Raw genomic sequence first — 22,336 nt, 5'->3', positions numbered from 1 at the left:
ATATCACGCCTGGGGTATTTCCCCAGATCCTGCTCCCATAAAAAGGGTGTGCCAGCATCGTCCGCATGCGGAGACACCATTTTTATGGTTGCCATATTTATCGGAAATATGGCTTGCGAGATATGAACCATTTTTTACTGGAGTCGTTCTGTCTGGATACTTCCATAGCCTTGCTAATTAGATAGCAGCCCCTACTACAGGGTCACGGCAGGGAGTCATCCTGTGTCCATTGTTCCCACATCACCTAATCTCCATATCACAGGAGATGGCTGTTGGAGGTGTAAGTGGGATGTGACACCTTCCCAGATGGTGGACATTGAGAACAAGAAGGGAGGGGGCACTGCCATGGAGTGATGAGAGCGATTATGACTGGAAGTCATAATTCATCTTCATATCCCAGGGTTTGCCTCACAGATGGATAGATAGATAGATGGATAGATAGATAGATAGATAGATAGATAGATAGATAGAGGGATAGATAGAGGGATAGATAGATGGATAGATAGATAGATAGATAGATAGATAGAGGGATAGATAGAGGGATAGATAGATAGAGAGATAGATAGATAGATAGATAGATAGAGGGATAGATAGATAGATAGATAGATAGATAGATAGATAGATAGATAGATAGATAGATAGAGGGATAGATAGAGAGATAGATAGATAGATAGATAGAGGGATAGATAGATAGATAGATAGAGGGATAGATAGAGGGATAGATAGATAGATAGAGGGATAGATGGATAGATAGATAGATAGATAGATAGATAGAGGGATAGATAGATAGATAGATAGATAGATAGATAGATAGATAGATAGATAGATAGATAGATAGAGGGATAGATAGATAGATAGATAGAGGGATAGATAGAGGGATAGATGGATAGATAGATAGATAGAGGGATAGATAGATAGATAGATAGATAGATAGATAGATAGATAGATAGATAGATAGAGGGATAGATGGATAGATAGATAGATAGATAGAGGGATAGATAGATAGATAGAGGGATAGATAGATAGATAGAGGGATAGATAGATAGATAGATAGATAGATAGATAGATAGATAGATAGAGGGATAGATAGAGAGATTATAGATAGATGGATAGATGGATAGAGGGATAGATAGATAGAGGGATAGATGGATAGATAGATAGATAGATAGATTATAGATAGATAGAGGGATAGATAGATAGATAGATGGATAGAGGGATAGATTATAGATAGATGGATCTGTCCATCTGTGACATTTACTTTTGCCACTTTGCATAGAAATGACACATAACCTTCTTCTTCTTCACGTCTGCTCATCCATTGCTAATTATGCGAGAATTTCCCATGTTAGGGTCAGAGAAGGGAGCGTGATCACCAGTAATATCTGCAGAGAAGGCTTTTTATGGCATTAGTGATATTTCCCACCACCATTTACACAGCTCTGAAGGGTAAATATCAGGCACTTAGAGTAAGGGTAAATTCTGCAGCAATAGAGATATCCTTTAACAAAGCAAGATTGTTTTTTTTTTTAAATTGTAATCCATTTCTCACAATGGTTTTGCTGATTTTTATTTCTACATATTTGGGACTTAGCAAATTATTTTTCAAAAATAATGAATCCTATTTTGAAAGCATAATTTATTTATTTATTTATTTCCAGGAACAGCGCCCCTTTTGTCCACAAATTGTGCCTGATATAGTAGGTCTAACCTCACTGGTGGATATACTCCTTAGATGCCGTGGTTAAAGATGACAGCAGCATGTAAGTAGTTATACAGAAGGTGTCACGAGTGTGTTGTGTCCGCATGTTACTTCTAAAAGATCTGGGATCAGGAGATCTAACATTTAATTGATCGCAGGTCCTTTGTGGAGTCTACAGAATATTGGAATGGATTTACTTTCAATTGATGCTGAACAGGTTAAGGACCTTTTCCTTTTTGGCTGAGATTACTCTTAGGCGGGCTTTGCACGTTGCGACATCGCAAGCCGATGCTGCGATGTCGCACGTGATAGTCCCCGCCCCCATCGCAGGTACGATATCTTGTGATAGCTGGCATAGCGAAAATTATCGCTATGCCAGCTTCACATGCACTCACCTGCCCTGAGACCGTCGCTCTGGCCGGCAACCCGCCTCCTTCCTAAGGGGGCGGGTCGTGCGGCGTCATAGCGACGTCATACGGCAGGCGGCCAATAGCGGCGGAGGGGCAGAGATGAGCAGGATGTAAACATCCCCCCCACCTTCTTCCTTCCGTATAGCCGGCGGCGGCAGGTAAGGTGATCTTCCTCGCTCCTGCGGCTTTACACACAGCGATATGTGCGGCCGCAGGAACGAGGAACTACATCGTACCTGTCGCGGCAGCGTAATTATGAAAAAGTCGGAGCCTGCACCGATGATACGATAACAACGCTTTTGCGCTCGTTAATCGTATCATCTAGGATTTACACACAACGATGTCGAAAGTGACGCCGGATGTGCGTCACTTTCGATTTGACCCCACCGACATCGCACGTGCGATGTTGCAACGTGCAAAGCCGCCCTTAGAATTAATTAGCTGCATTATCTTATCAGTCCATTCCACTATATATACCCACCCCTGACTTCACTCCATGCCAGTGATATATCTTTTATACTGACCACTTCAAAGGAGCCTGTCTGTGGAGAAGCTGAGGAGTTTATATCAGTTGCAGCTGTGAAGTTTCCTGATGGAGAAACCGAGGAGTGCTATTTATTGTGTATTTCCCTTGTGTTGTTTTATTGCAGTAGTGAGACTAGTGTCTTGCTGGCTTACACACTAGTCAGGGTGAGTTAAGGCCTAGTCACGTGACGGTGCATGGGAGAAGGACCCGACTAGGGATGTTAGGACTGCAGGGATCAGACTCAGGTGAGTGTTAGGAAGTTAGCCCGCTTCCCTCTCCCTATTGCCAGGGCCTTCCTTTACAACATAAAATTCCCCTAATTCCTCCTTCTCAACCAAATCCCCAACATGATGAAAAAGTGGCATCAGTCGGCTTTACAGAGTAACTAACAATATCGTAGTCAAAAAATGCCCAAATAAGTCTAAATGGAGAATGCTGAGGTATGTACTGTGTGGCTAAGGCAGGGCTAGTAAGGTGTGCCGAGTCAATGCATGAAGGGACACTGTCGCAGAAAAAAAATGAGCCATACAGCCAAGCTCCAATGATAAAAGGTGGAGCACAGTGTGCAGCAGGATTATTTTGGGGCAACATAGTATAAGTATTATTTTCAGTGGGCACAGTATGTGGCAACATTATTTTTGGGCGGCAGAATATAAGTATTATTTTCAATGGGCACAGTATATGGCAGTATTATTTTTGGGCGGCAGAGTATAAGTATTATTTTCACTGGGCACAGTATATGGCAGTATTATTTTTGGGTAGCAGAGTATAAGTATTATTTTCAGTGATCATGATGTCTGTCAGCATTATTTTTGGGCGGCATAGTATAAGTATTATTTTCAGTGGGTACAGTATGTGGCAGTATTATATTTGCGCAGCAGAGTATAAGTATTATTTTTAGTGAGCACGATGTGTGGCAGCATTGTTTTGGGTGGCAGAGTATAAGTATTATTTTCAGTGGGCACAGTATGTGGCAGTATTATTTTTGGGCAGCAGAGTATAAGTATTATTTTCAGGGACATAATATGTGGCAGTATTATTTTTGGGTGGCAGAGTATAAGTATTATTTTCAGGGACATAATATGTGGCAGTATTATTTTTGAGCGGCAGAGTATAATTATTATTTTCAGTGGGCACAGTATGTGGCAGTATTATTTTTGGGTGGCATAGTATAAGTATTATTTTCAGGGACATAATATGTGGCAGTATTATTTTTGAGCGGCAGAGTATAATTATTATTTTCAGTGGGCACAGTATGTGGCAGTATTATTTTTGGGCAGCAGAGTATAAGTATTATTTTCAGGGACATAATATGTGGCAGTATTATTTTTGGGTGGCATAGTCTAAGTATTATTTTCAGAACATAATATGTGGCAGTATTATTTTTGGGCGGCAGAGTATGAGTATTATTTTCAGGGACATAATATGTGGCAGTATTATTTTTGGGCGGCAGAGTATGAGTATTATTTTCATTGGGCACAGTATTTGGCAGTATTATTTTTGAGCGGCAGAGTATCAGTATTATTTCAGTGACCACAGTGTGCAGAAGGCTGATATTATTGGAACGGCCCCAGCACTGGAGGTGAATACAGTACAGGCGTCTTTTATTTTACATGGAGAATATAGTAATTGAGAAGGGGTTGTCCGAGTAATGGGACACCAGCATGGGCAGCAGAGTATAAGTATTATTTTTAGTGTGTGGTAGTATTATTTTTGGGTGGCTCAGTATAAGTATTATTTTCAGTGGGCACAGTATGTAGCAGTATTATTTTTGGGGCAGCAGAGTATGAGTATTATTTTCAGTGGGCACAGTACGTGGCAGTATTATTTTTGGGCAGCAGAGTATAAGTTATATTTTCATTGGGCACAGTATTTGGCAGTATTATTTTTGGGCAGCAGAGTATAATTATTATTTTCAGTGGGCACAGTATGTGGCAGTATTATTTTTGGGCAGCAGAGTATAAGTATTATTTTCAGGGACATAATATGTGGCAGTATTATTTTTGGGCGGCAGAGTATGAGTATTATTTTCATTAGGCACAGTAATTGGCAGTATTATTTTTGAGCGGCATAGTATAATTATTATTTTCAGTGGGCACAGTATGTGGCAGTATTATTTTTGGGGCGGCAGAGTATGAGTATTATTTTCAGTGGGCACAGTATGTGGCAGTATTATTTTGGGCGGCACAGTATCAGTATTATTTCAGTGACCACAGTGTGCAGAAGGCTGATATTATTGGAACGGCCCCAGCACTGGAGGTGAATACAGTACAGGCGTCTTTTATTTTACATGGAGAATATAGTAATTGAGAAGGGGTTGTCCGAGTAATGGGACACCAGCATGGGCGTCAGAATCGGCCTTAACCCCTTCATCCCCGGGGCACTTTCCATTTCTGCGTTTTTGTGTTTTGCTCCCCTTCTTCCGTGAGTCGTAACTTTTTTATTTTTCTGTCAATCTTGCCATATGAGGGCTTGTTTTTTGCGGCACAAGTTGTACTTTTAAATGAAACCATAATTTTTACCATATAGTGTACTGGAAAACAGCAAAAAAATTCCAAGTGTGGAAAAACTGCAAAAAAAGTGTGATGGCACAATAGTTTTTGGGATGTTTTATTCACGGTGTTCACTATATGGTAAAACTGATGTGTCAGTGGGATGCCTCAGGTCGGTGCGAGTTTGTAGACACCAAACATGAATAGGTTTACTTGTATCTAAGGGGTTAAAAAAAAATTCACAAGCTTGTCCAATAAAAGTGGCATATGTTTTGCGCCATTTTCCGAAACCCGTAGAGTTCTCATTTTTTGGGATCTATGGCTCAGTGATGGCTTATTGTTTGCATCTCGAGCTGTCGTTTCTATTGGTATCATTTTTGCGCAGATGCTACGTTTTGATCGCCTGTTATTGCATTTTGCGTAAAACTTGCGGCGACCAAAAAACGTAATTTTGGCGTTTGGAATTTTTTTGCCACTACGCCGTTTACCAATCAGATTAATTGATTTTATATTTTGATAGATCGGGCATTTCTGAACGCGGCGATACCAAATATGTGTATATTTATTTATTTTTTAACCGTTTAATTTTCAATGGGGGGAAAGGGGGGTGATTTGAACTTTTAGGGGTTTTTTTATTGTTATTTTTTTAACTTTTTTTTATTTTACTAGTCCCCCTAGGGGGCTATAGTGATCAGCAATCCGATCGCTCTGATCTATCTGCTGATCACAGCTATACAGCTGTAAACAGCAGATACGGTCACTTCTTGATTCATTCGGCTCCGGGCCGGGTGAAAATGAAAGTGAAACGTCATAGCTGCAGGCATCATCACATGACCCTGTGCTACCATGGCAACCACCGAAAGTCACGTGATCACTCACGTGACTTCCGGTGGGGGCGGCGGTAAGTAAAAATCTTCACCGCTCGTATATACATCTCGCTGCCAGACTTTGGCAGCGAGATGTAAGGGGTTAATATTACGGGTGGAAGCGATTCCGCTCGTAACATGCAGGCACACATGTCAGCTGTTGAAAACAGCTGATATGTGCACTGATCGCAGCCGCCTGCCGGGGGCGGGGCTTAACGGGACACGCTCCATGACAGATAGATCTGTCCATGGTCGTGAAGGGGTTAAAAGGCTGGGTTGTTCCCATGTAAATTGCGGATCGCCTTGCACCCCTCTATGGGTTGGGGCTGCTGGGCTTCCTCCAGGTCTCACCCTTTATGGTGATTTCCTGGCTATTTAGCTCCCTGGCATTGGTCAGATCACTGCCACTTGTAGTTTTAGGGTATGACCGCACTTTGCATTTCTACCTGCGTTTCCGCAACGTTTTCATGCCAAAACGCTGCGTTTAATTTGCATAATTTGTGGCAAAAACCATGCGTTCAAAGAAGCAGCATGTCAGTTGTTTTTGCCATTTCTGCAGCGCTTTGGTATCATTAAATCCTATGAGAAATGTCAAAACCTATGTTTTGTAGAAAAATATGCGTTTCAAATGCGTTTTCTCTGCATTTCCACTGCGTTTTGCTTGTCAAAAACGCAATTGTTGGAGGATGGGAACGAAATCTCAAACGTCATCACCTACATCACATCCGTTTTGAAATAAAAGGAGACATGGGCATGCACTATTTTCCCACAACATTGTATGCAAAAACGTTGTTAAATTTGCCTACACTTATATTTTGTGCCACGGCTTGGTATCAGCGATTGGAAATCGATGTTTCTAAATTGATAAGTATGGTAAGTTTTATGTTTTGATTTAATTATTTATTTGTGATTTTTTATATAAATAATCCTTTTAATAATTTTTAAAAAATATTGTTAAATATATAATGATGTCCCTGAGGGTCTGGGACGTTGAGTGCGGGCGGGGATCTCTCTCTAGGGGTCCTGGTCCACTCTCACCGCTTTTCTCTAACCCAGAGTTCCCCCCAGGGATGGGAGTCGAGCGTTTCTTAGGTTGGAGAAGGGGTGAGGACACACGGATAGCCCAGACTTTGCACGGTTTGGAGGTACCCCCCTTTTCAGCCCTTTTGCTCCCAGAGGGTCGGCATCCAACGGCTTGGCTGGAATACCTTCAACTTAGGTCCTTCTTGATGGTTGACAACAGACTTGGGCTTTTTGCGGCTCAGCCCACAAAATTTGAACAATTGTTTTTGTGGGAGGATTCTCCCGGGCATCTCTTGTCTCTTGTTTACTCCTTCCTGATTACAGAGGCGGACATGGGAGACCTTAAATATATCGAGAAGTGGAATAGAGATTTGGGGACTTTCATTCCTGAGGAGGACTGGAAAAAGTCCTTTATCCTCACTCATAAATTTTCCATCGCCTGTGCAGCACAGGAAAAAAATTATAAGATTCTGACCCGTTGGTACAGGTGCCCGGATACTCTACACGCAATATTTCCCGGGGTCTCAGATAGCTGCTGGAGGTGCGGAAAGGGAAGGGGGACAATGCTGCATATCTGGTGGGACTGCCCATTGATACAACCTTTCTGGAGGTCCGTGTTCAAAGCATACGCTGTGATTTGCGGAGAGCAGTTGGTGGGTTCCCCTCAGATGGCGCTGCTTTCAATTCTCCCGGGATCGCTTAAATCACAGAAAGCGGGCCTTCTGAGATACTGTCTTACGGCGGCACGCATGGTGATCCCGAGATACTGGAAATCGACTGGGGTGCCATCTGTGAGGGAGTGGTTTGCGGAGATGGCCATCATCCACAGGATGGAGTCCCTAACGGTAGAAACCAATGACTCAGTGGATAAATTTCTTAGGATCTGGACCCCCTGGACCCTGACTCTTGATTCTCTACCATTTCAGAACCTTATTGGTAATGCATGACGTGTGTTACGTTAGTCCAATGTAGCGGCCCGAGTACTGGGGAAGTAATCCCTACCATGCCTTCCCTCCCTCTCTTTCTGTTGCTCTTCTCTCCCCCTTTTCCTTCTCTTCTTTTCCTTATCTTTCCCCCTTGCTACTTTCCTTTCTCTCTAGTTCTCGTTAAATCTTCAAATTTTTTCCTTTTCTTTTTTGTTTTTGGCAGTAGCCTCACTTTGTTTGAGGTGTAGTTCTCAATTGGAAGGAGATTGTCTGTATTATAAAAGGTGGTTACATGTCATATGCATGCCTTATGATAGTAAGAGAAGAGGTGTTAGTTAGGATGTGGCTTATACTCTTCTCTGTAAGTTGACATGAAGTACCGTATTTTTCGGACTATAAGACGCACCGGACTATAAGACGCACCCTGGTTTTAGAGGAGGAAAATAGGAAAATAAAACTTTAAGCAAAAAAAATGTGGTCATGACACACTGTTATGGGGCGAGGATCTGCTGCTGACACTGTTATGGGGGTAATGTCCCCAAATTCTCTACTAAGGTACCCCATCCTGGTAATGATCCTCCTGCCTTGTATATGATCCTGCTATAAACCCCCATCCTGCTTATATACCAGCATCCTGCTCATATTCCTCCATCCTATTCATATACCCCATCCTGTTCATATACCCCCATCCTGTTCATATACCCCCATCCTGTTCATATACCCCCATCTTGTTCATATACTCCCATCCTGTTCATATAGCCCCCATCCATCCTGTTCATATAGCCCCCATCCATCCTGTTCATATAGCCCCCATCCTGTTCATATACCCCCATCCTGTTCATATACCCCCCATTCTGTTCATATACCCCCCATCCGGTTCATATACCCCCCATCCTGTTCATATACCCCCCATCCTGTTCATATACCCCCCATCCGTCCTGCTCATATACTCCCATCCTGTTCATATACCCCCATCCTGTTCATATACCCCCATCCTGTTCATATACCCCCCATCCATCCTGTTCATATACCCCCCATCCTGTTCATATACCCCCCATCCATCCTGTTCATATACTTCCATCCTGTTCATATACCCCCCATCCATCCTGTTCATATACCCCCATCCTGTTCATATACTTCCATCCTGTTCATATACCCCCCATCCCTCCTGCTCATATACTCCCATCCTGCTATATGCCCCCATCGTGCTCATATACCATCCTGGTATATGGCCTGTATCCTATAGCACAGAGAAAAAAAAACAAACGTTTATACTCACCTTTTCCTCACTCCCTCCAGCACCAATCATCTTCCTCTCTGCGCCGCTGACCTGCGTGTGTGGAGCCGTTCCCCTGCAGCACGTGATGTCTTCCTGTCTGTGCCGATCAGCTGATCAGCACAGATCAGCTGACCGGCACAGACAGGAAGACATCGCGTGCTGCGGGGGAACGGCTCCACACACGGGGACGGGTGAGTGTACTGATTCACTGCACCCCGCGCTGATAATGATGTGCGGGGGGCAGTGAATACAGCCGCACATGATCACTCCAGGCTGTAATTGCCAGGGGTGATCATGTGGACCGGCTCTTTACTATGCGCGCGTCCCCGCTCGTCCTCCCGCCCACCTGTCAGCGCCGGCTTCTGCGCTGAGAAATGGGCGGGAGGATGAGCGGGCACACGTGGTCACGGCAGGCTGCTATAGTAGCCTGCTCGTGCCCCCGATGACCCGCTCCACCGCAGCACCCTCATTCCCCACAGCCACAGTCAGACCATAAGACGCACCCCCAACTTTCCCCCAACATTTGGGGGAAAAAAAGTGTGTCTTATGGTCCGAAAAATACGGTAATCACGTATTTGAATCTTCTTTTTTTTTTTCTTCCTGTAAATTCTCTTGTTTACTTTAATAAAGAAAGATTAAACATAAATATATGATGTTGGTTAAAATTTATTTAATATATTTGTTAATTTTAGTTTATTATATTTTTTTTGCGTAATTTTTGGTTCATTTTATATTGCATTATAATATATTTTATTTTTTCTTCTATTTAATATTATGTTCTTTCTTCTATTTAATATTATGTTCCTTCTCCTATTTAATATTATGTTCTTTCTATTTAATATTATGATCTGTGTTTCTTCTATTTAATAATACATTTTAAGTAAAATTCTTTATCTTTAAATTTGTTTGTTTACAAAATTTAAAATTTAATTATATAAACAATGTAAACCTTAATAAATAATTTTTGAATTTTTTTTATTTTTTTTTATAATTTTTTAAATTTTGCTTATACTTTGCTATTGAAAATTTATCTAAATGTGTAAAAACATGTGTAACATATTTGATTGTTGTAACAAATGATTTTGTTTTTTTAATAAGATATATTCCACAATAGTTTATTTTGGGGAACAGTTAGTAGTTTATGTATATTTATTTTTGTATATAAATAAATAAAACCTAGAATAAAAAGTACAAAATACATTTTGATAAATCTAAGTAATGTAATTTCTCATGATAACTCAGGTGGAAACTATGCCATGTTTGTGGGACCCTACGTCTTCTGACTACATGCAGAAGTTGAAATGTGCAGACTGTTGGGTGACCATATGCACAGAATTGTTCCCTTAATGGCATGAGGCTGATGAGGCGTTGCAACATAAAATTGTTTTTGTTTTTTTTTTATCTAATTAATTATATAAATTTAATTTTTTTTTTTTTTTTTTTTTTTAAAAATACTGTTTTATTACATTTAATTTTTAGAACAAGATGTACGCAAACGATGGTGGTCGGTGAAAGATCGGTTCAATAAAATTAGATTGGAGGGTTGTAAAAGTGGATCTTCACCGAAGAAACCAAGTTTTATTTATTATCAGGCTCTAAAGTTTCTTCGTATTAGCCGTCAATTACATCAGTAAGTTTTTAATTTTTATTTCAAATGCAAAAAAAATAAAAAAAAAATTAAATAATTTCTAAACTGAATAGTTCTCAAAAATAAAATACACTTTCCTTTTGTTATGTGTTTCATAAATTCATAAACTAAAGCAGTGTTTAATGGTTTTGTAGTTATATAATTTTTTGTTTTTTTATTTTATAAAATCCATTTAGAACATCAGGAAACATACCTCCACAAGGACAACCAACGGGAGAAGATCAAGAAACAGAAAATCCAATTACTACTGAAAATGTTGAAGAATTACCGTCCAGCCTTCAACAATTAATTGAAACTAGCTGTACTACCCGGCTTCTCCCAGGTTAATAACTGTTGTTAACAAAATAGTCTGTCTCTTTGTCTGTGTCTGTCTCTTTGTGTCTGTCTCTTACCCTGTCTATGTCTATTTCTTACCCTGTCTGTGTCTGCCTCTTTCCCTGTCTGTGTCTGTCTCTTTCCCTGGCTGCATTGTGACACGCCAACATTCCATATAAGGGCGTGGCTGCGCATTCTTCTGAAGTTCTGGCTGCACTGTGGCTCCCAGCTCCATTTGCTTTAATGGAGGCAGGTTTTTTGGCGAATAACTGTAAAGCGCGGGGTTAAAATTTCCACTCAAAACATAGCCTATGACGCTCTCGGGGTCCAGATGTGTGAGTGTGCAAAATTTTGTGGCTGTAGCTGCGACAGTGCAGATGCCAATCCCGGACATACACATACACTCACACACACACACACACTCACACACACACACACACACACACACACGTACACACACACACACACATTCAGCTTTATATATTAGATGTTATGAAATTATCTTTACTTTTTTTAAGAATTGTTGTTTGACTCCAAAGCAACATATAATCTCATAAAATGATCGTTTGCAAACAATATTATACTTGCCATGTGTTTAATTTGTATTCTCCTTCTTTTTTTTTTTTTTTGGGATGATGACTTTGATGTTATCATTTCATGTGGAAATGACATCAGTAGAACTCTACTGGTTTTTTTTTTTTACAAAGTCAGACATCTTTGTCATTGACCTGGTAAGCTTTATTTAGCTTTGTTTTTAGTTGGCAAACGCATATGGATTCTTGCAGTTCAAAACGCATGTAAAAAGCGCTGAAAACGCATCTAAAACGCAGTAAATACGCATGCGTTTTTAGCGCTAAATTTCTGAAAAAGGCAACTTTGGCTAAATCAATTAAGGCCAAAACGTGCGTTTAAAACTGCAAGTAGGACAACGCAAAGTGCGGTCATAGCCTTAAGCTCAGTGGTGTCTATGTGCCTCGTTTCTGTGCTCAGTCTCTGATAAGTTGCTGCCCGACCTTTGAACTCGTTTCTGACTATCCGTTTGCCTAGCCCCTTTGTCTTTATCCACTACCTTCTTGGAATTCAGACCTTGGACTGTGACCATTTTTTTTACCCCTTTATTGATTACAAGCCCTCATGGAATCTGACCCCGGACCTCTTATCTACCCAGCCTCACAGCTAGCCCATGAGTAGTGACTAGAGTCACAAAGCCAAGACACATAGAACCTAGATCCCTGATGCCTCCTAACTGATACACTTAGATCTCTGCCTCCTTGGAATCATAGAATCCTACAACCTCATAACCATAGACACCTCATAATTACAGAGCCCGGCACCTCACAATCATAGAACTCTACCGCCTCATACTGATAGAACTTTCCTGCATAGAAGGAGCGATTTCACCATTTCTCTTGGATTGGTTAGAGATTTCTAAAGAATTTGACGACTTGTTCTCCGCTGATGACTCCGGTTGTCACCACTATGGAGCAGCAGATCATTGTATTGAGGGGGAAGACTGGTCAAAAGCCACCGAGCGTCCGTCAGCTGATCCTCTGGATTACGGTCCTGTTTGCTGCAGTAACGATCCTTGGATCCCGTTCCGCGACTCTTCCTCCCTTCTGGAATCTTGCTGGCTTCATCATTATTGGACAGATTTACTTTGCTCACATTCTACTATATCTACTTACTGTTTACATGAACTTCTCGAAGGTGTAGACAGCTGTGAGCTACGTCTGTCCGAAAGAAACACGGATAGGGCTCTACGTGTCTCGGTATGAACGAAGCAGAGTGATAGAAGATATCCGCTGTTGTATTGGATGTGTCACCGCTGGAGTTGTGGTGGCCACACTCCTGGCTATAGCATCTTATGGTGTTATAGTTATATGGAAGATCAACTTCTGGTCTCCTGTGTCGACGGTGACAATGGTTGGATACTGGTTATGCCTCTACGTGTATCTCATGTACCGCGTATTTACCGCCTTGTACTGAAGATAAGAGGCAGAACTCACTTGGGTATTATTAATAAATTTATATTTTCTTGTAATCGGCTCTGGTTTTGTCTAAATGATATGGTCTATGTGACAAAAACATCTCAAAATGGGGGAGGGGGGATTTATGGACATTGGTGTTTGGGCATGTGTGGGACCCTACCTCCAACGGTCGCCCCAAGGACTTCACCACTCCTCCTTCGGGACGCCACAGGGTCTCCACTTTTTGGTACTTCTGGCAACAGGTATGTCAGGTTTATTTATATGGGAGTCGTGACGCCACTCTCCGTTTACGGTCAGGGTTATGGGTGACCGCCACTGCAGCTTTAACGAGTGTCTGGGGCTGATGGAGTCTGCAGTCTGATGGTGTGGCCTCCCGTGAGTGAGGCTGGCCCCAGGGGCTCGGGTGTGTGGAACAACAGGTCCCAGAATAACTGAGTCTCAGTCCAAGATGTCTTTCAACTGTTCTTTACTCACTTTTTGGTGTTATCGTGAGGTAACCCAGGCGATGCTGAGATAAACCAGGTGGAACCAGGTATCCTTTAGGCCGGTCTAAGGGTAACCGTTAACTCGCCTTCCTAGCACTTCTTGTTTCGGATAACCCCTGACTTGAAGTACCGTGGGATTCATCCAGGGAAGTCGCTACTGCCTTTTCTCCCCTTTTTGGCCCGTTTGCCGGCAGCGTGGCTAAGGTAGCTGGCTCCAGGCTCGATCCCCCTTATGGGCCCCCTCGTTGCTGCTGAGGCTTGGACTCTAGTTGATTGGTGAGGGACTTGTGGTCTCCCTCACCGGCAGGTTTAGCAGATCAGTAAATGGACGGCTACTCTAGGGACCTGTTCCCCGTGCGTGCCTAGTCACCGGGAGTCCCCGTACTCGACAAGCTGACTTCCTCAGCGTCTTTCTGACTGACTTGCTGGTAACTGTTCTCCACCGCTAATGGCTACTTCATGTGCAGGGTCTGACTAGTGTGTCAGCGCACGTCCTTCTCTCTTGCCACCTTTTGCGCTTCTCTCTGCTACCAGACTGGCTAGCTCCTCCTACTTTCCTGACAGCCGCTGCAACCTAGCTTCCAGCCCCTCCCCTACACCCCTAGATGAGATGTGGAAGAAATTCCCCTCTTGGGTCTGCCCAAGGGTCCTCTCTAAGGTGTGGGAGACCTGGTTGCTATGTGTTGTGCATATACACCCTATTCCAGCCTTTGGATTACCTGAAAGTACTGCCCCAGCATGGTTGCAGTACTTAGTGGTGCCTGACCAGGTCAGGGGCGCCACACATGCAGGTCATAGAAAGCTGCGATCTGATGCTTTATTCCAGAGACATCCACGTTTTTCTATAATATGTAAATGGGGTGTTAAGATCTATTGTCAGAATATAGATCTCCCCAAGAATCTGCTTCTAGGGGCGTGTGTTGTGAATGTTAGTTATGTTTTGGCTGCTGGGAGGCTCCCTCTGGTGGCCAGGAATGGTTTGGACATGGACCAGGTGTGTTGTGCAGTGGGTGTTTCCTTTGCTAACTCTCTGCTTATTTAAATCCTGGTCTGATTGCAGGCTGTTGCCGGATGTCAGTTGTTCTTTGTATCACCAGCCTGCTTAATCCTGCTCTACACCACATCTACTCCAGATAAGTGCTTGCTCTTTATTTATTGTCTTGTTCTTTTGTTTATCTGGGTTTGTCATTTGCTGTGGTTGGTTTCAGTGTATTTGCTTGCAGGGATTTTCCCCCTCAGTGGATTGTTGAGGAACTCCCTGCAGTTCTGTGTGGAGTATAGCTCCTTTGGGTCCATGTGTTTGTGGCTTGTTGACTTTGTTATGATTCTTGTTTTCTGTTCATTGGTATGACAAGGGCACCTGGTATAGGACGGAGTTCAGATCGTGCGATCTGAGGGCCTTTTTGTACTATCAGGAAGTTGGTATTTTGCAGGGTTTTTCTCTGGCCACCATCAGTCCCTTTCCTGTCCTTTCCTATTTTAGTCAGCGGGGGCCTCACCTTTTGCTAATCCTGTCATCTATCTGTGTATTGTGTTTTTCCTATATCACCGCAGTCTTTGAATGTGGGGGGCTAGCTATTCTTGTCTATTTTCTGAGGCAGAGAGTTATTCATCTTTCCAACCTTTAGGATAGTTAGTTCTCCGCCTGGGTTCGCGGTGCACAGGATGTTAGTTCACCCCTCGGCTACTTCTAGTTGTGATGGTTAGTAAGGGGATGGCGGCCAGATTAGTTGCCAATGCTCTTGTCACCTTTTGCCAATGATTTGTGGGGTCTTCCATGGTTCCGGATCATAACAGGCGTGTTCTTCTTCCACATGTATGATGTTGGCCAATTATACACAGGCATGAAAAAGAGGGGCGTGTTTTTCTTGCCTCTGCATGTTGTCTGCTTGTAATTGGTCAACATCCTACAGGGGGAAGAAGTACTCGCCCCTGGCTCTCTGGGAGATCTATGTACGGCCCATAGATATTAACATTGGATTTCTCTGGAACAAGAGATCGGATCGCAGATATCAAGATATCATTTTATTCCAGTTTCTGTCACATACATTCTCATATACTGTAGATGGTTTAAAATGGGTTTATCTTTTTGACACATTCTATTTAAACTATAATTTATGATTAACCCTTCCACAGCTGGAGTTCTAGTGCTGGCCATTATCACTGGAGCATGATGTTCGCTCCTGATCCTGGCAGCTTAATTGCTCCTATGGCCAATCAGTGAGCTCAGCAGCTCAAGTTCTCCTATGGCCAATCAGTGAGCTCAGCAGCTCACGTGCTTCTTGGGCTTTTAAAAAGTGCCAAAAAAGTCACAAAATTAGTGCGCGCCAAAGTTAGTAGTGGAAATGGGTACAAGCCCTTCCTAAATTTCCCCTTTGAATATATTGTATATAGGAGAACATATAATGTTATGTAGCTTTTACCAGAAAAGTACCCAACAGTAAAAATAACACTGAATGGGGATCGGTCACCATAAAATGACTGTTCAAACCAAGTACAAGAGCCGGGTGCACCCTTAGTGTGGCCGAGCAGTTCAGTGCTCCCTCCCATCTGTTTGACATTTATCTCTGCCCCCTTTTGCTTGATTGACAGCTCGGACTCTATAGGAACCAAATAGAGGTGGGGATGTTCAGCCATGCCAAGGGTGCACCAAGTGCATGTGTGGCACCCCCTGAGGCTTCAGTCGCCACAGAGTATTGCACCCAAATTTGGGTGTAATGCTAAACCCGGTTCCTAAGGAGATCAGTCCTGGTTTCACCACATTACACCAAAAAATACACACCTGGTTGCCCTGTTCCCGCTGGGGACTGGGCTAGGGTCGGGTAATAAAGGGGTCGCCGATAGAGAGGCATTTTCAGGATGCCCTCAACAGAGGCCCCAGTCCCACTAGCTTAGGACCTGGGAGGGGGAGGAGCAGCCAGCAGGGGGAGTCAGGAGCCAACACAACAGTTGTGAGTTCTCGAGCAGGAGAGGAAGGAAGCAGTCGCATCTTCAGGTGCTCCGGTGGGAAGGAGGAGAAGTTCATCACGGTTGCCGGCGGGGAGAGGGAACTCTGCTCCCCACAGAAGATCTTACTTCACATTCGTTTTCTAGAATCTGCCTGGACGGGGACGGTTTCAAGCTCCCCTGACCACACAGCGCCATATAGGATCCGTGGCCTCGTTCCAAGTCGGACCCCACATCAGAACCGCGGCACTTGCAGATAGGGACAAGAGTACATCTCATGAAACCCCAGGTCCCCTCGTAGCTTCAAGCCAGGGGATCCACAGGCAGGCGTTACAAGGAGGAAAGCCACTGAACACCAAATCGGACTGATCTCTAAAGGGATTCGGGTTACACGGAGCCCATCATAGCAAGTGACCGGTACTATCTGGGCGAGTGGCATGGTACAAAAGTGAGTAAACAACCTGGAAACGCAGCTATAGACTCTGACTCTTTATTACCAGTACTGCCGCTCCCCGCCACCATTACTACTCCCCTCATCATCCTCCCTGGGGCCCACTCCACCTGTGGGGAGCGATACCATCCTTGGCTGCGATTAACATCTGATTAGCCATAGGGGTATTTAAAGAGGTGGTTCACTACTTAGTTTTCCAAGCCACATTGATATAACGTTGAGAAACAAGGCTTCTCTCAAATACCTTGTGTTGGCAATTCTGCCACTGGGCAGTTCTATTGTGCTCTGCACATCCCCATCGCGTGACCCCCGGGCTCCATGACCTCTGATGTCCGGTGATGTCACGTCAACTTCCAGATGACTAGACATCACCGAGGCTGGCCCCAGTCTTCCTGACTGGCTATGAGCGGAGTTTCACCGCTCGTCACAGCCCAGCATCTCGCGCTTTCCTTCACTGCAGAGCGCCACAAGGAGGAGTGATGCTGGGCTGTGACAAGTGGTGAAACGTCGCTCACAGCCGGGTCACAAAGGAAGACTGGGGCCGGGCTCGGTGATGTCAGGTCATCTGGAAGTTGACGTCACATCACCGGACATCAGAGGTCACGGAGCCCGGGGATCACGCGATGGGGATGAGCGGAGCACAATAACGCCGCTCAGAGGCAGAATTGCCAACACAAAGTATTTGAGAGAAGCCTTGTTTATCAACGTTATATCAATGTGGCTTGGAAAACTAAGTAGTGAACAACCCCTTTAAGCTGCTGAGGTCACTGATTGGCCCAAGGAGCAGTTGAGCTGCTGAGTTCACTGATTGGCCATAGGAGCCCTTGAGCTGCTGAGTGCACTGATTGGCCATAGGAGCACTTAAGCTGCTGAGCTCACCGATTGGCCATAGGAGCACTTGAGTTGCTGAGCTCACTGATTGGCCCAAGGAGCATTTAAGCTGCCAGGATCGGGAGCGAACATCATGCTCCAGAGATCCCGGCCAACACTAGAACTCCAGCAGTGGTCGGTAACCTCGGCAACAAACAGTAAACAATATAAAACTGTAATTATAATTTAAGAAGGGGGAGGTTAAGTAAACACTCAATTCAAAAATGTATCTTCCATCTAGGAAGAGGCCTTAGGCTACATTCACACGACTGTCTTGTTTTTGCGGTCCGCAAACAACGGTCCTGTTTTTTCACGGATTCATCCGTGTGTCATCTGAGTGCCTTCCGTTTGGTTTTTTTTGCGGACCGCAAAAAAACAGAAGCAGCTAGATAGATAAATAGATGGATAGATAAAGATAGAGGGATAGATAGCAGGATAGATAGAGAGATAGATAGATAGAGGGATAGATAGAGAGAGAGATAGATAGATAGAGGGATAGATAGAGGGATAGATAGATAGAGGGAGAGATAGATAGATAGAGGGATAGATAGAGAGATAGATAGATAGAGGGATAGATAGATAGATAGATAGATAGATAGAGGGATAGATAGAGAGATAGATAGATAGAGGGATAGATGGATGGATGGATGGATGGATGGATGGATGGATGAATGAATGAATCTGGGATAGCTAGACTTCCTCTGAGCTCCTCTCGAGGGCTACTTTCCACCTCCTTCTCCACTCACTGACTCTACTCCACTCTCTACACTCCTCACCTCCACTCACTGACCCCCCAGGTCGGCGACTCTATTCCTCTCAAGCCGTCCACTGGTGTGTCAGGTGGGTGTGGTGCAGGGTGTATCTAGGATTTGATGTTAGAGGCAACACCACTTAAGTAGGGACCCAGAACCAAGAGGGAGACCAGACGGAATACTGCACGGAAGGGCGGCTTGTGCAGTACCCTGTGACGACCTGATAGCTAGATATGTGACGCCCCTGGACTATCCATCACTCTATCTATCTATCCCTCTATCTATCTATCTATCCCTCTATCTATCTATCTATCCCTCTATCTTTCTATCTATCCCTCTATCTATCTATCTATCCATCTCTCTCTATCTATCCCTCTATCTATCCATCTCTATCTATCCCTCTATCTAGCTATCCTTCTATCTATCTATCCCTCTATCTATCCATCTATTTATCCCTATATCTATCCATCTCTCTATCTATCCCTCTATCTAGCTATCTATCCCTCTATCTATCTATCTATCCTTCTCTCTATTTATCCCTCTATCCAATCTATCAATCTATCCCTCTATCTATCTATCTATCTATCTATCTATCTATCTATCTATCTATCCCTCTATCTATCCCTCTATCTGTTTATCAATCTATCTATCCCTCTATTTATCAATCTATCTATCTCTCTATCTATTTATCTATCTATCTATCCCTTTATCTATATCTATCCATCTATTTATCTATCTAGCTACTTCAGTTTTGTGCAGTCCGCAAAAAAAACCCCAGAAGACACACGGATGCACCCGTGAAATAACAGGACCGTTTTTTGCGGACCACAAAGACGGGATGGTCGTGTGAATGTAGTTGTGGCACCCTGGACAAGCCAGGACGTCACAAATACTGCAACAGCACACCCCACACCCCGGCTAGGCAGATCGAAGTCAGACAAAAATCCTTGTTGCCTCCCTCCAGGGGCTGATGTCCACACCAGGGGGTGGAGCCAGGCAGTTGGCCCCACCCGCCGAGGAGTTCACAGTCCTGGAGGCGGGAAAAGGAGAGAGTTGAGTTTGGAGTTAGATCTGTGAGGGAAAGTGAAAGGAGAGGAGTGAAGTGGTAGAGGAGCAGACTGACCGTGTCCGGGTACGTGGCCTGGGCACATACAGCAAGGTTGGCAGACGGTCGTGACCGTCTGCAGGAGAGGCCTATCGACGCGGAACCGTAGGGCCGGGGTTGGGCAGTGGCCCACGGGTACCGAACCGGGGAACGAAGAGAAGCCAGCACCATTCGGCAGGGCTTATGGACCCCGACCAGGCTTGGAGTCACCGTAAAACCGGTCAAATCCGTCAGCGAAGGGAACCTCCGGGGTTTCCCAGCAATCAAGTCCCGATTGAAGGCAACCGCTCAAACCGTGAAGGGAAACAGTCACCGCCAAGGCTACAGTTCCCAGGGCCAGAGCCTGCGGGCAAAAGGGGCTCCCTCAGCATCCATCCAAGCTGGGGAGCGGGTTACCGGTGGGAAGCTATCGGAACCGAGAACACAACACAGGTGCAGGGAAAGGCAGTCACCGCCAACCTACCGGGAGGACAAACACTGCAGCCGTCTGGGGGACCCGTCCATCCAGCCGTTTGTTTTACCGGAGACTTTGCATTCATCATTGGCTGAGTGAGTACCCCTGTGCCGTGCCCGCGCTGCCCCCGCGACCCTGCACCTCCCCAGGTCCCGTCACCCACCTGTCATCTCTCCCTCACCGGGCCCTCGGGACAACCAACCCCCCTACCCACGGAGAGGAGAAACAACATCCAAGCTGCTCCCCGTCATCGCTCCCGGGATCCCCGTCCAGAGCAGCGGTGGTGTCACAACCTCACCACAACCGTGGGTGGCGTCTCGGACAATAAACCCCCAAAACCATTCCCCTTTTCACTCATGGGCGAGGAGCGCCGCTCGAGTCCCCGGATCCGGCTCACCGCTCGAGCCACTGAGCAGCAAGCGAAGCAGACCCGAGCCGGACTCGAGCGTGGTGGTGAGAGCGCAGCGGCCCCCCTCCCCGCCCGCGACAACTTGGCGTCACGAACAGGATCTTACCGCTCTGCCGTCTGGTAAAGGTGCGCCTTGTGACCGCCGGAGGTGTCCGGCCGAAAATCTTGAGAAGCCGCCATTTTGGGCGCGATAAGTCCCCGCTCGAGCGTCTTCCCGAGCAGTGGAGGCGCGAAAGCCGAAACGCCGCCCCTGTAGAGGAGGAGCCGGAAACGACTAAGGGGGACGGATGGCGTCTGGCCGCATGTAGCTGAAGCTGCGGCGAAGCGGGGACGCCAGGACTCCGTACCATCATCGTTCCTGGAAATTCTGAAGTTGCCGCAGCATGTCCGCCCCACCCGAGCAGCCCGAGGATGCGGGGCCCGCGCCCGGAACCGTGGCGTGGCTGAAGGCCCAGATCACTGAATCTAATCAGTGCCACCGGAATCGGATCCGTCTCATGGCAGAGCAGTGGACCACCGAGGTGGAGGCGCTGGTGGGGATCGCCCAAATGTGTGAGATGGGAGAAGACGTGACGGAGCTGGTGAGTGGCCCACGCCTCCATGTCCCACAGGGACCGGCCACTGCGGCTGGGAGACCCGGTCAGATCCAGGCCCATGTACCATCCCTGTCATTCCTCGTGGGACCCGCCTGCGCTGGTCTGCCCGACCTGCTGCCCCGCACTACGACGGCGAGGCCCGAACCACTGGGGCAAGGAGAGCCGGCGGGCGGAAGTGAGGTGCCTGCCCCAAGGGAGGCCGGTGGTGATGACTCCGGTCCCGACACCGAACCGGTCTCCGAGTCCGAGGAGATGGGTGAAAACCGTCCTCGCGATGATGCAGTGGTGGCCTTTTATGTGCCGCGTGGCGGCGGAAATGGATATCGGGCCAGTCTCACTCAACGGAACTGTTACCGCATGTTTGCCTCGCTGGGGAGTGAGGCCACCTCCGAAGACGAGATAGAGTAGCCGGCGGTCCTCCGCCCAGAAGTTGTCCCCGTTGGGACCATCAGCACCGTTGTAGTTAAAAGTTTAAATGATAAGAAAAATGATAAGAATGAATCAACCGGATGGCCCAGTCACGTGGGCAGACAGTAGAGATAGCCGCCAAATGGTTTCAGTGGGAATCATTCCTGTCAGGTAAAAAATTTCTGGAACTAATCTAATCTCCGGAGGACAGGTACCCTGGCCCCCCTTATTCTTCAGATAATATACTACCCTTTTGATGTGTTATGGTCCAACAGACACAGTATCAGCTCCGGTCGCCGTGCCCAACTTCCCTCCCTTCCACTTCCTCCTCTGACCCGCTCTTTTCTCTCTACTCTTTACGACTGCCTCTTTTCTTAAGCTTTCTTCTTTGTTACACTATCTTCTAGGGTTTAAAAATGATTATCCATATATTTTTGTAATCATCCATATTCCATTATGAAGCTCTTGATAGTTTTTTTACTGATTCAGATTATGGATGAACGCTATTTGATGCAGCATGGTTTTGTGTCCTTCTCATGTATGTTTTATGTTTCTTTTTGAAAAATTTAATAAAACTGTAAATTGGAAAAAAGAATGAATCAACCGAAGAAGTTATCTGATTGTAAACCGTGATTGAACCGGCCGTTGCCGGCAACTAGTCCCCGTAGGGACTTCCTGCCAACGATGC

The 22,336-nt window shown here is 45.3% G+C and overlaps 1 long non-coding RNA gene across 1 annotated transcript; it reads left to right on the top strand.

Annotated features, from left to right (window-relative positions):
• Positions 1-1,664: 1,664 nt before the first annotated feature.
• On the top strand, positions 1,665-11,185 carry LOC142250662 (uncharacterized). Its single transcript, XR_012725248.1, has 3 exons — positions 1,665-1,760; positions 10,701-10,851; positions 11,046-11,185. It is a non-coding gene; the product is annotated as an uncharacterized LOC142250662 (long non-coding RNA).
• The last annotated feature ends 11,151 nt before the right edge of the window (positions 11,186-22,336 follow it).

Source organism: Anomaloglossus baeobatrachus, chromosome 9 (genome assembly GCF_048569485.1).
Source record: "Anomaloglossus baeobatrachus isolate aAnoBae1 chromosome 9, aAnoBae1.hap1, whole genome shotgun sequence".
Classification (NCBI taxonomy): Eukaryota; Metazoa; Chordata; class Amphibia; order Anura; family Aromobatidae; genus Anomaloglossus; species Anomaloglossus baeobatrachus.
This window is presented reverse-complemented; position numbering and strand designations above follow the sequence as displayed.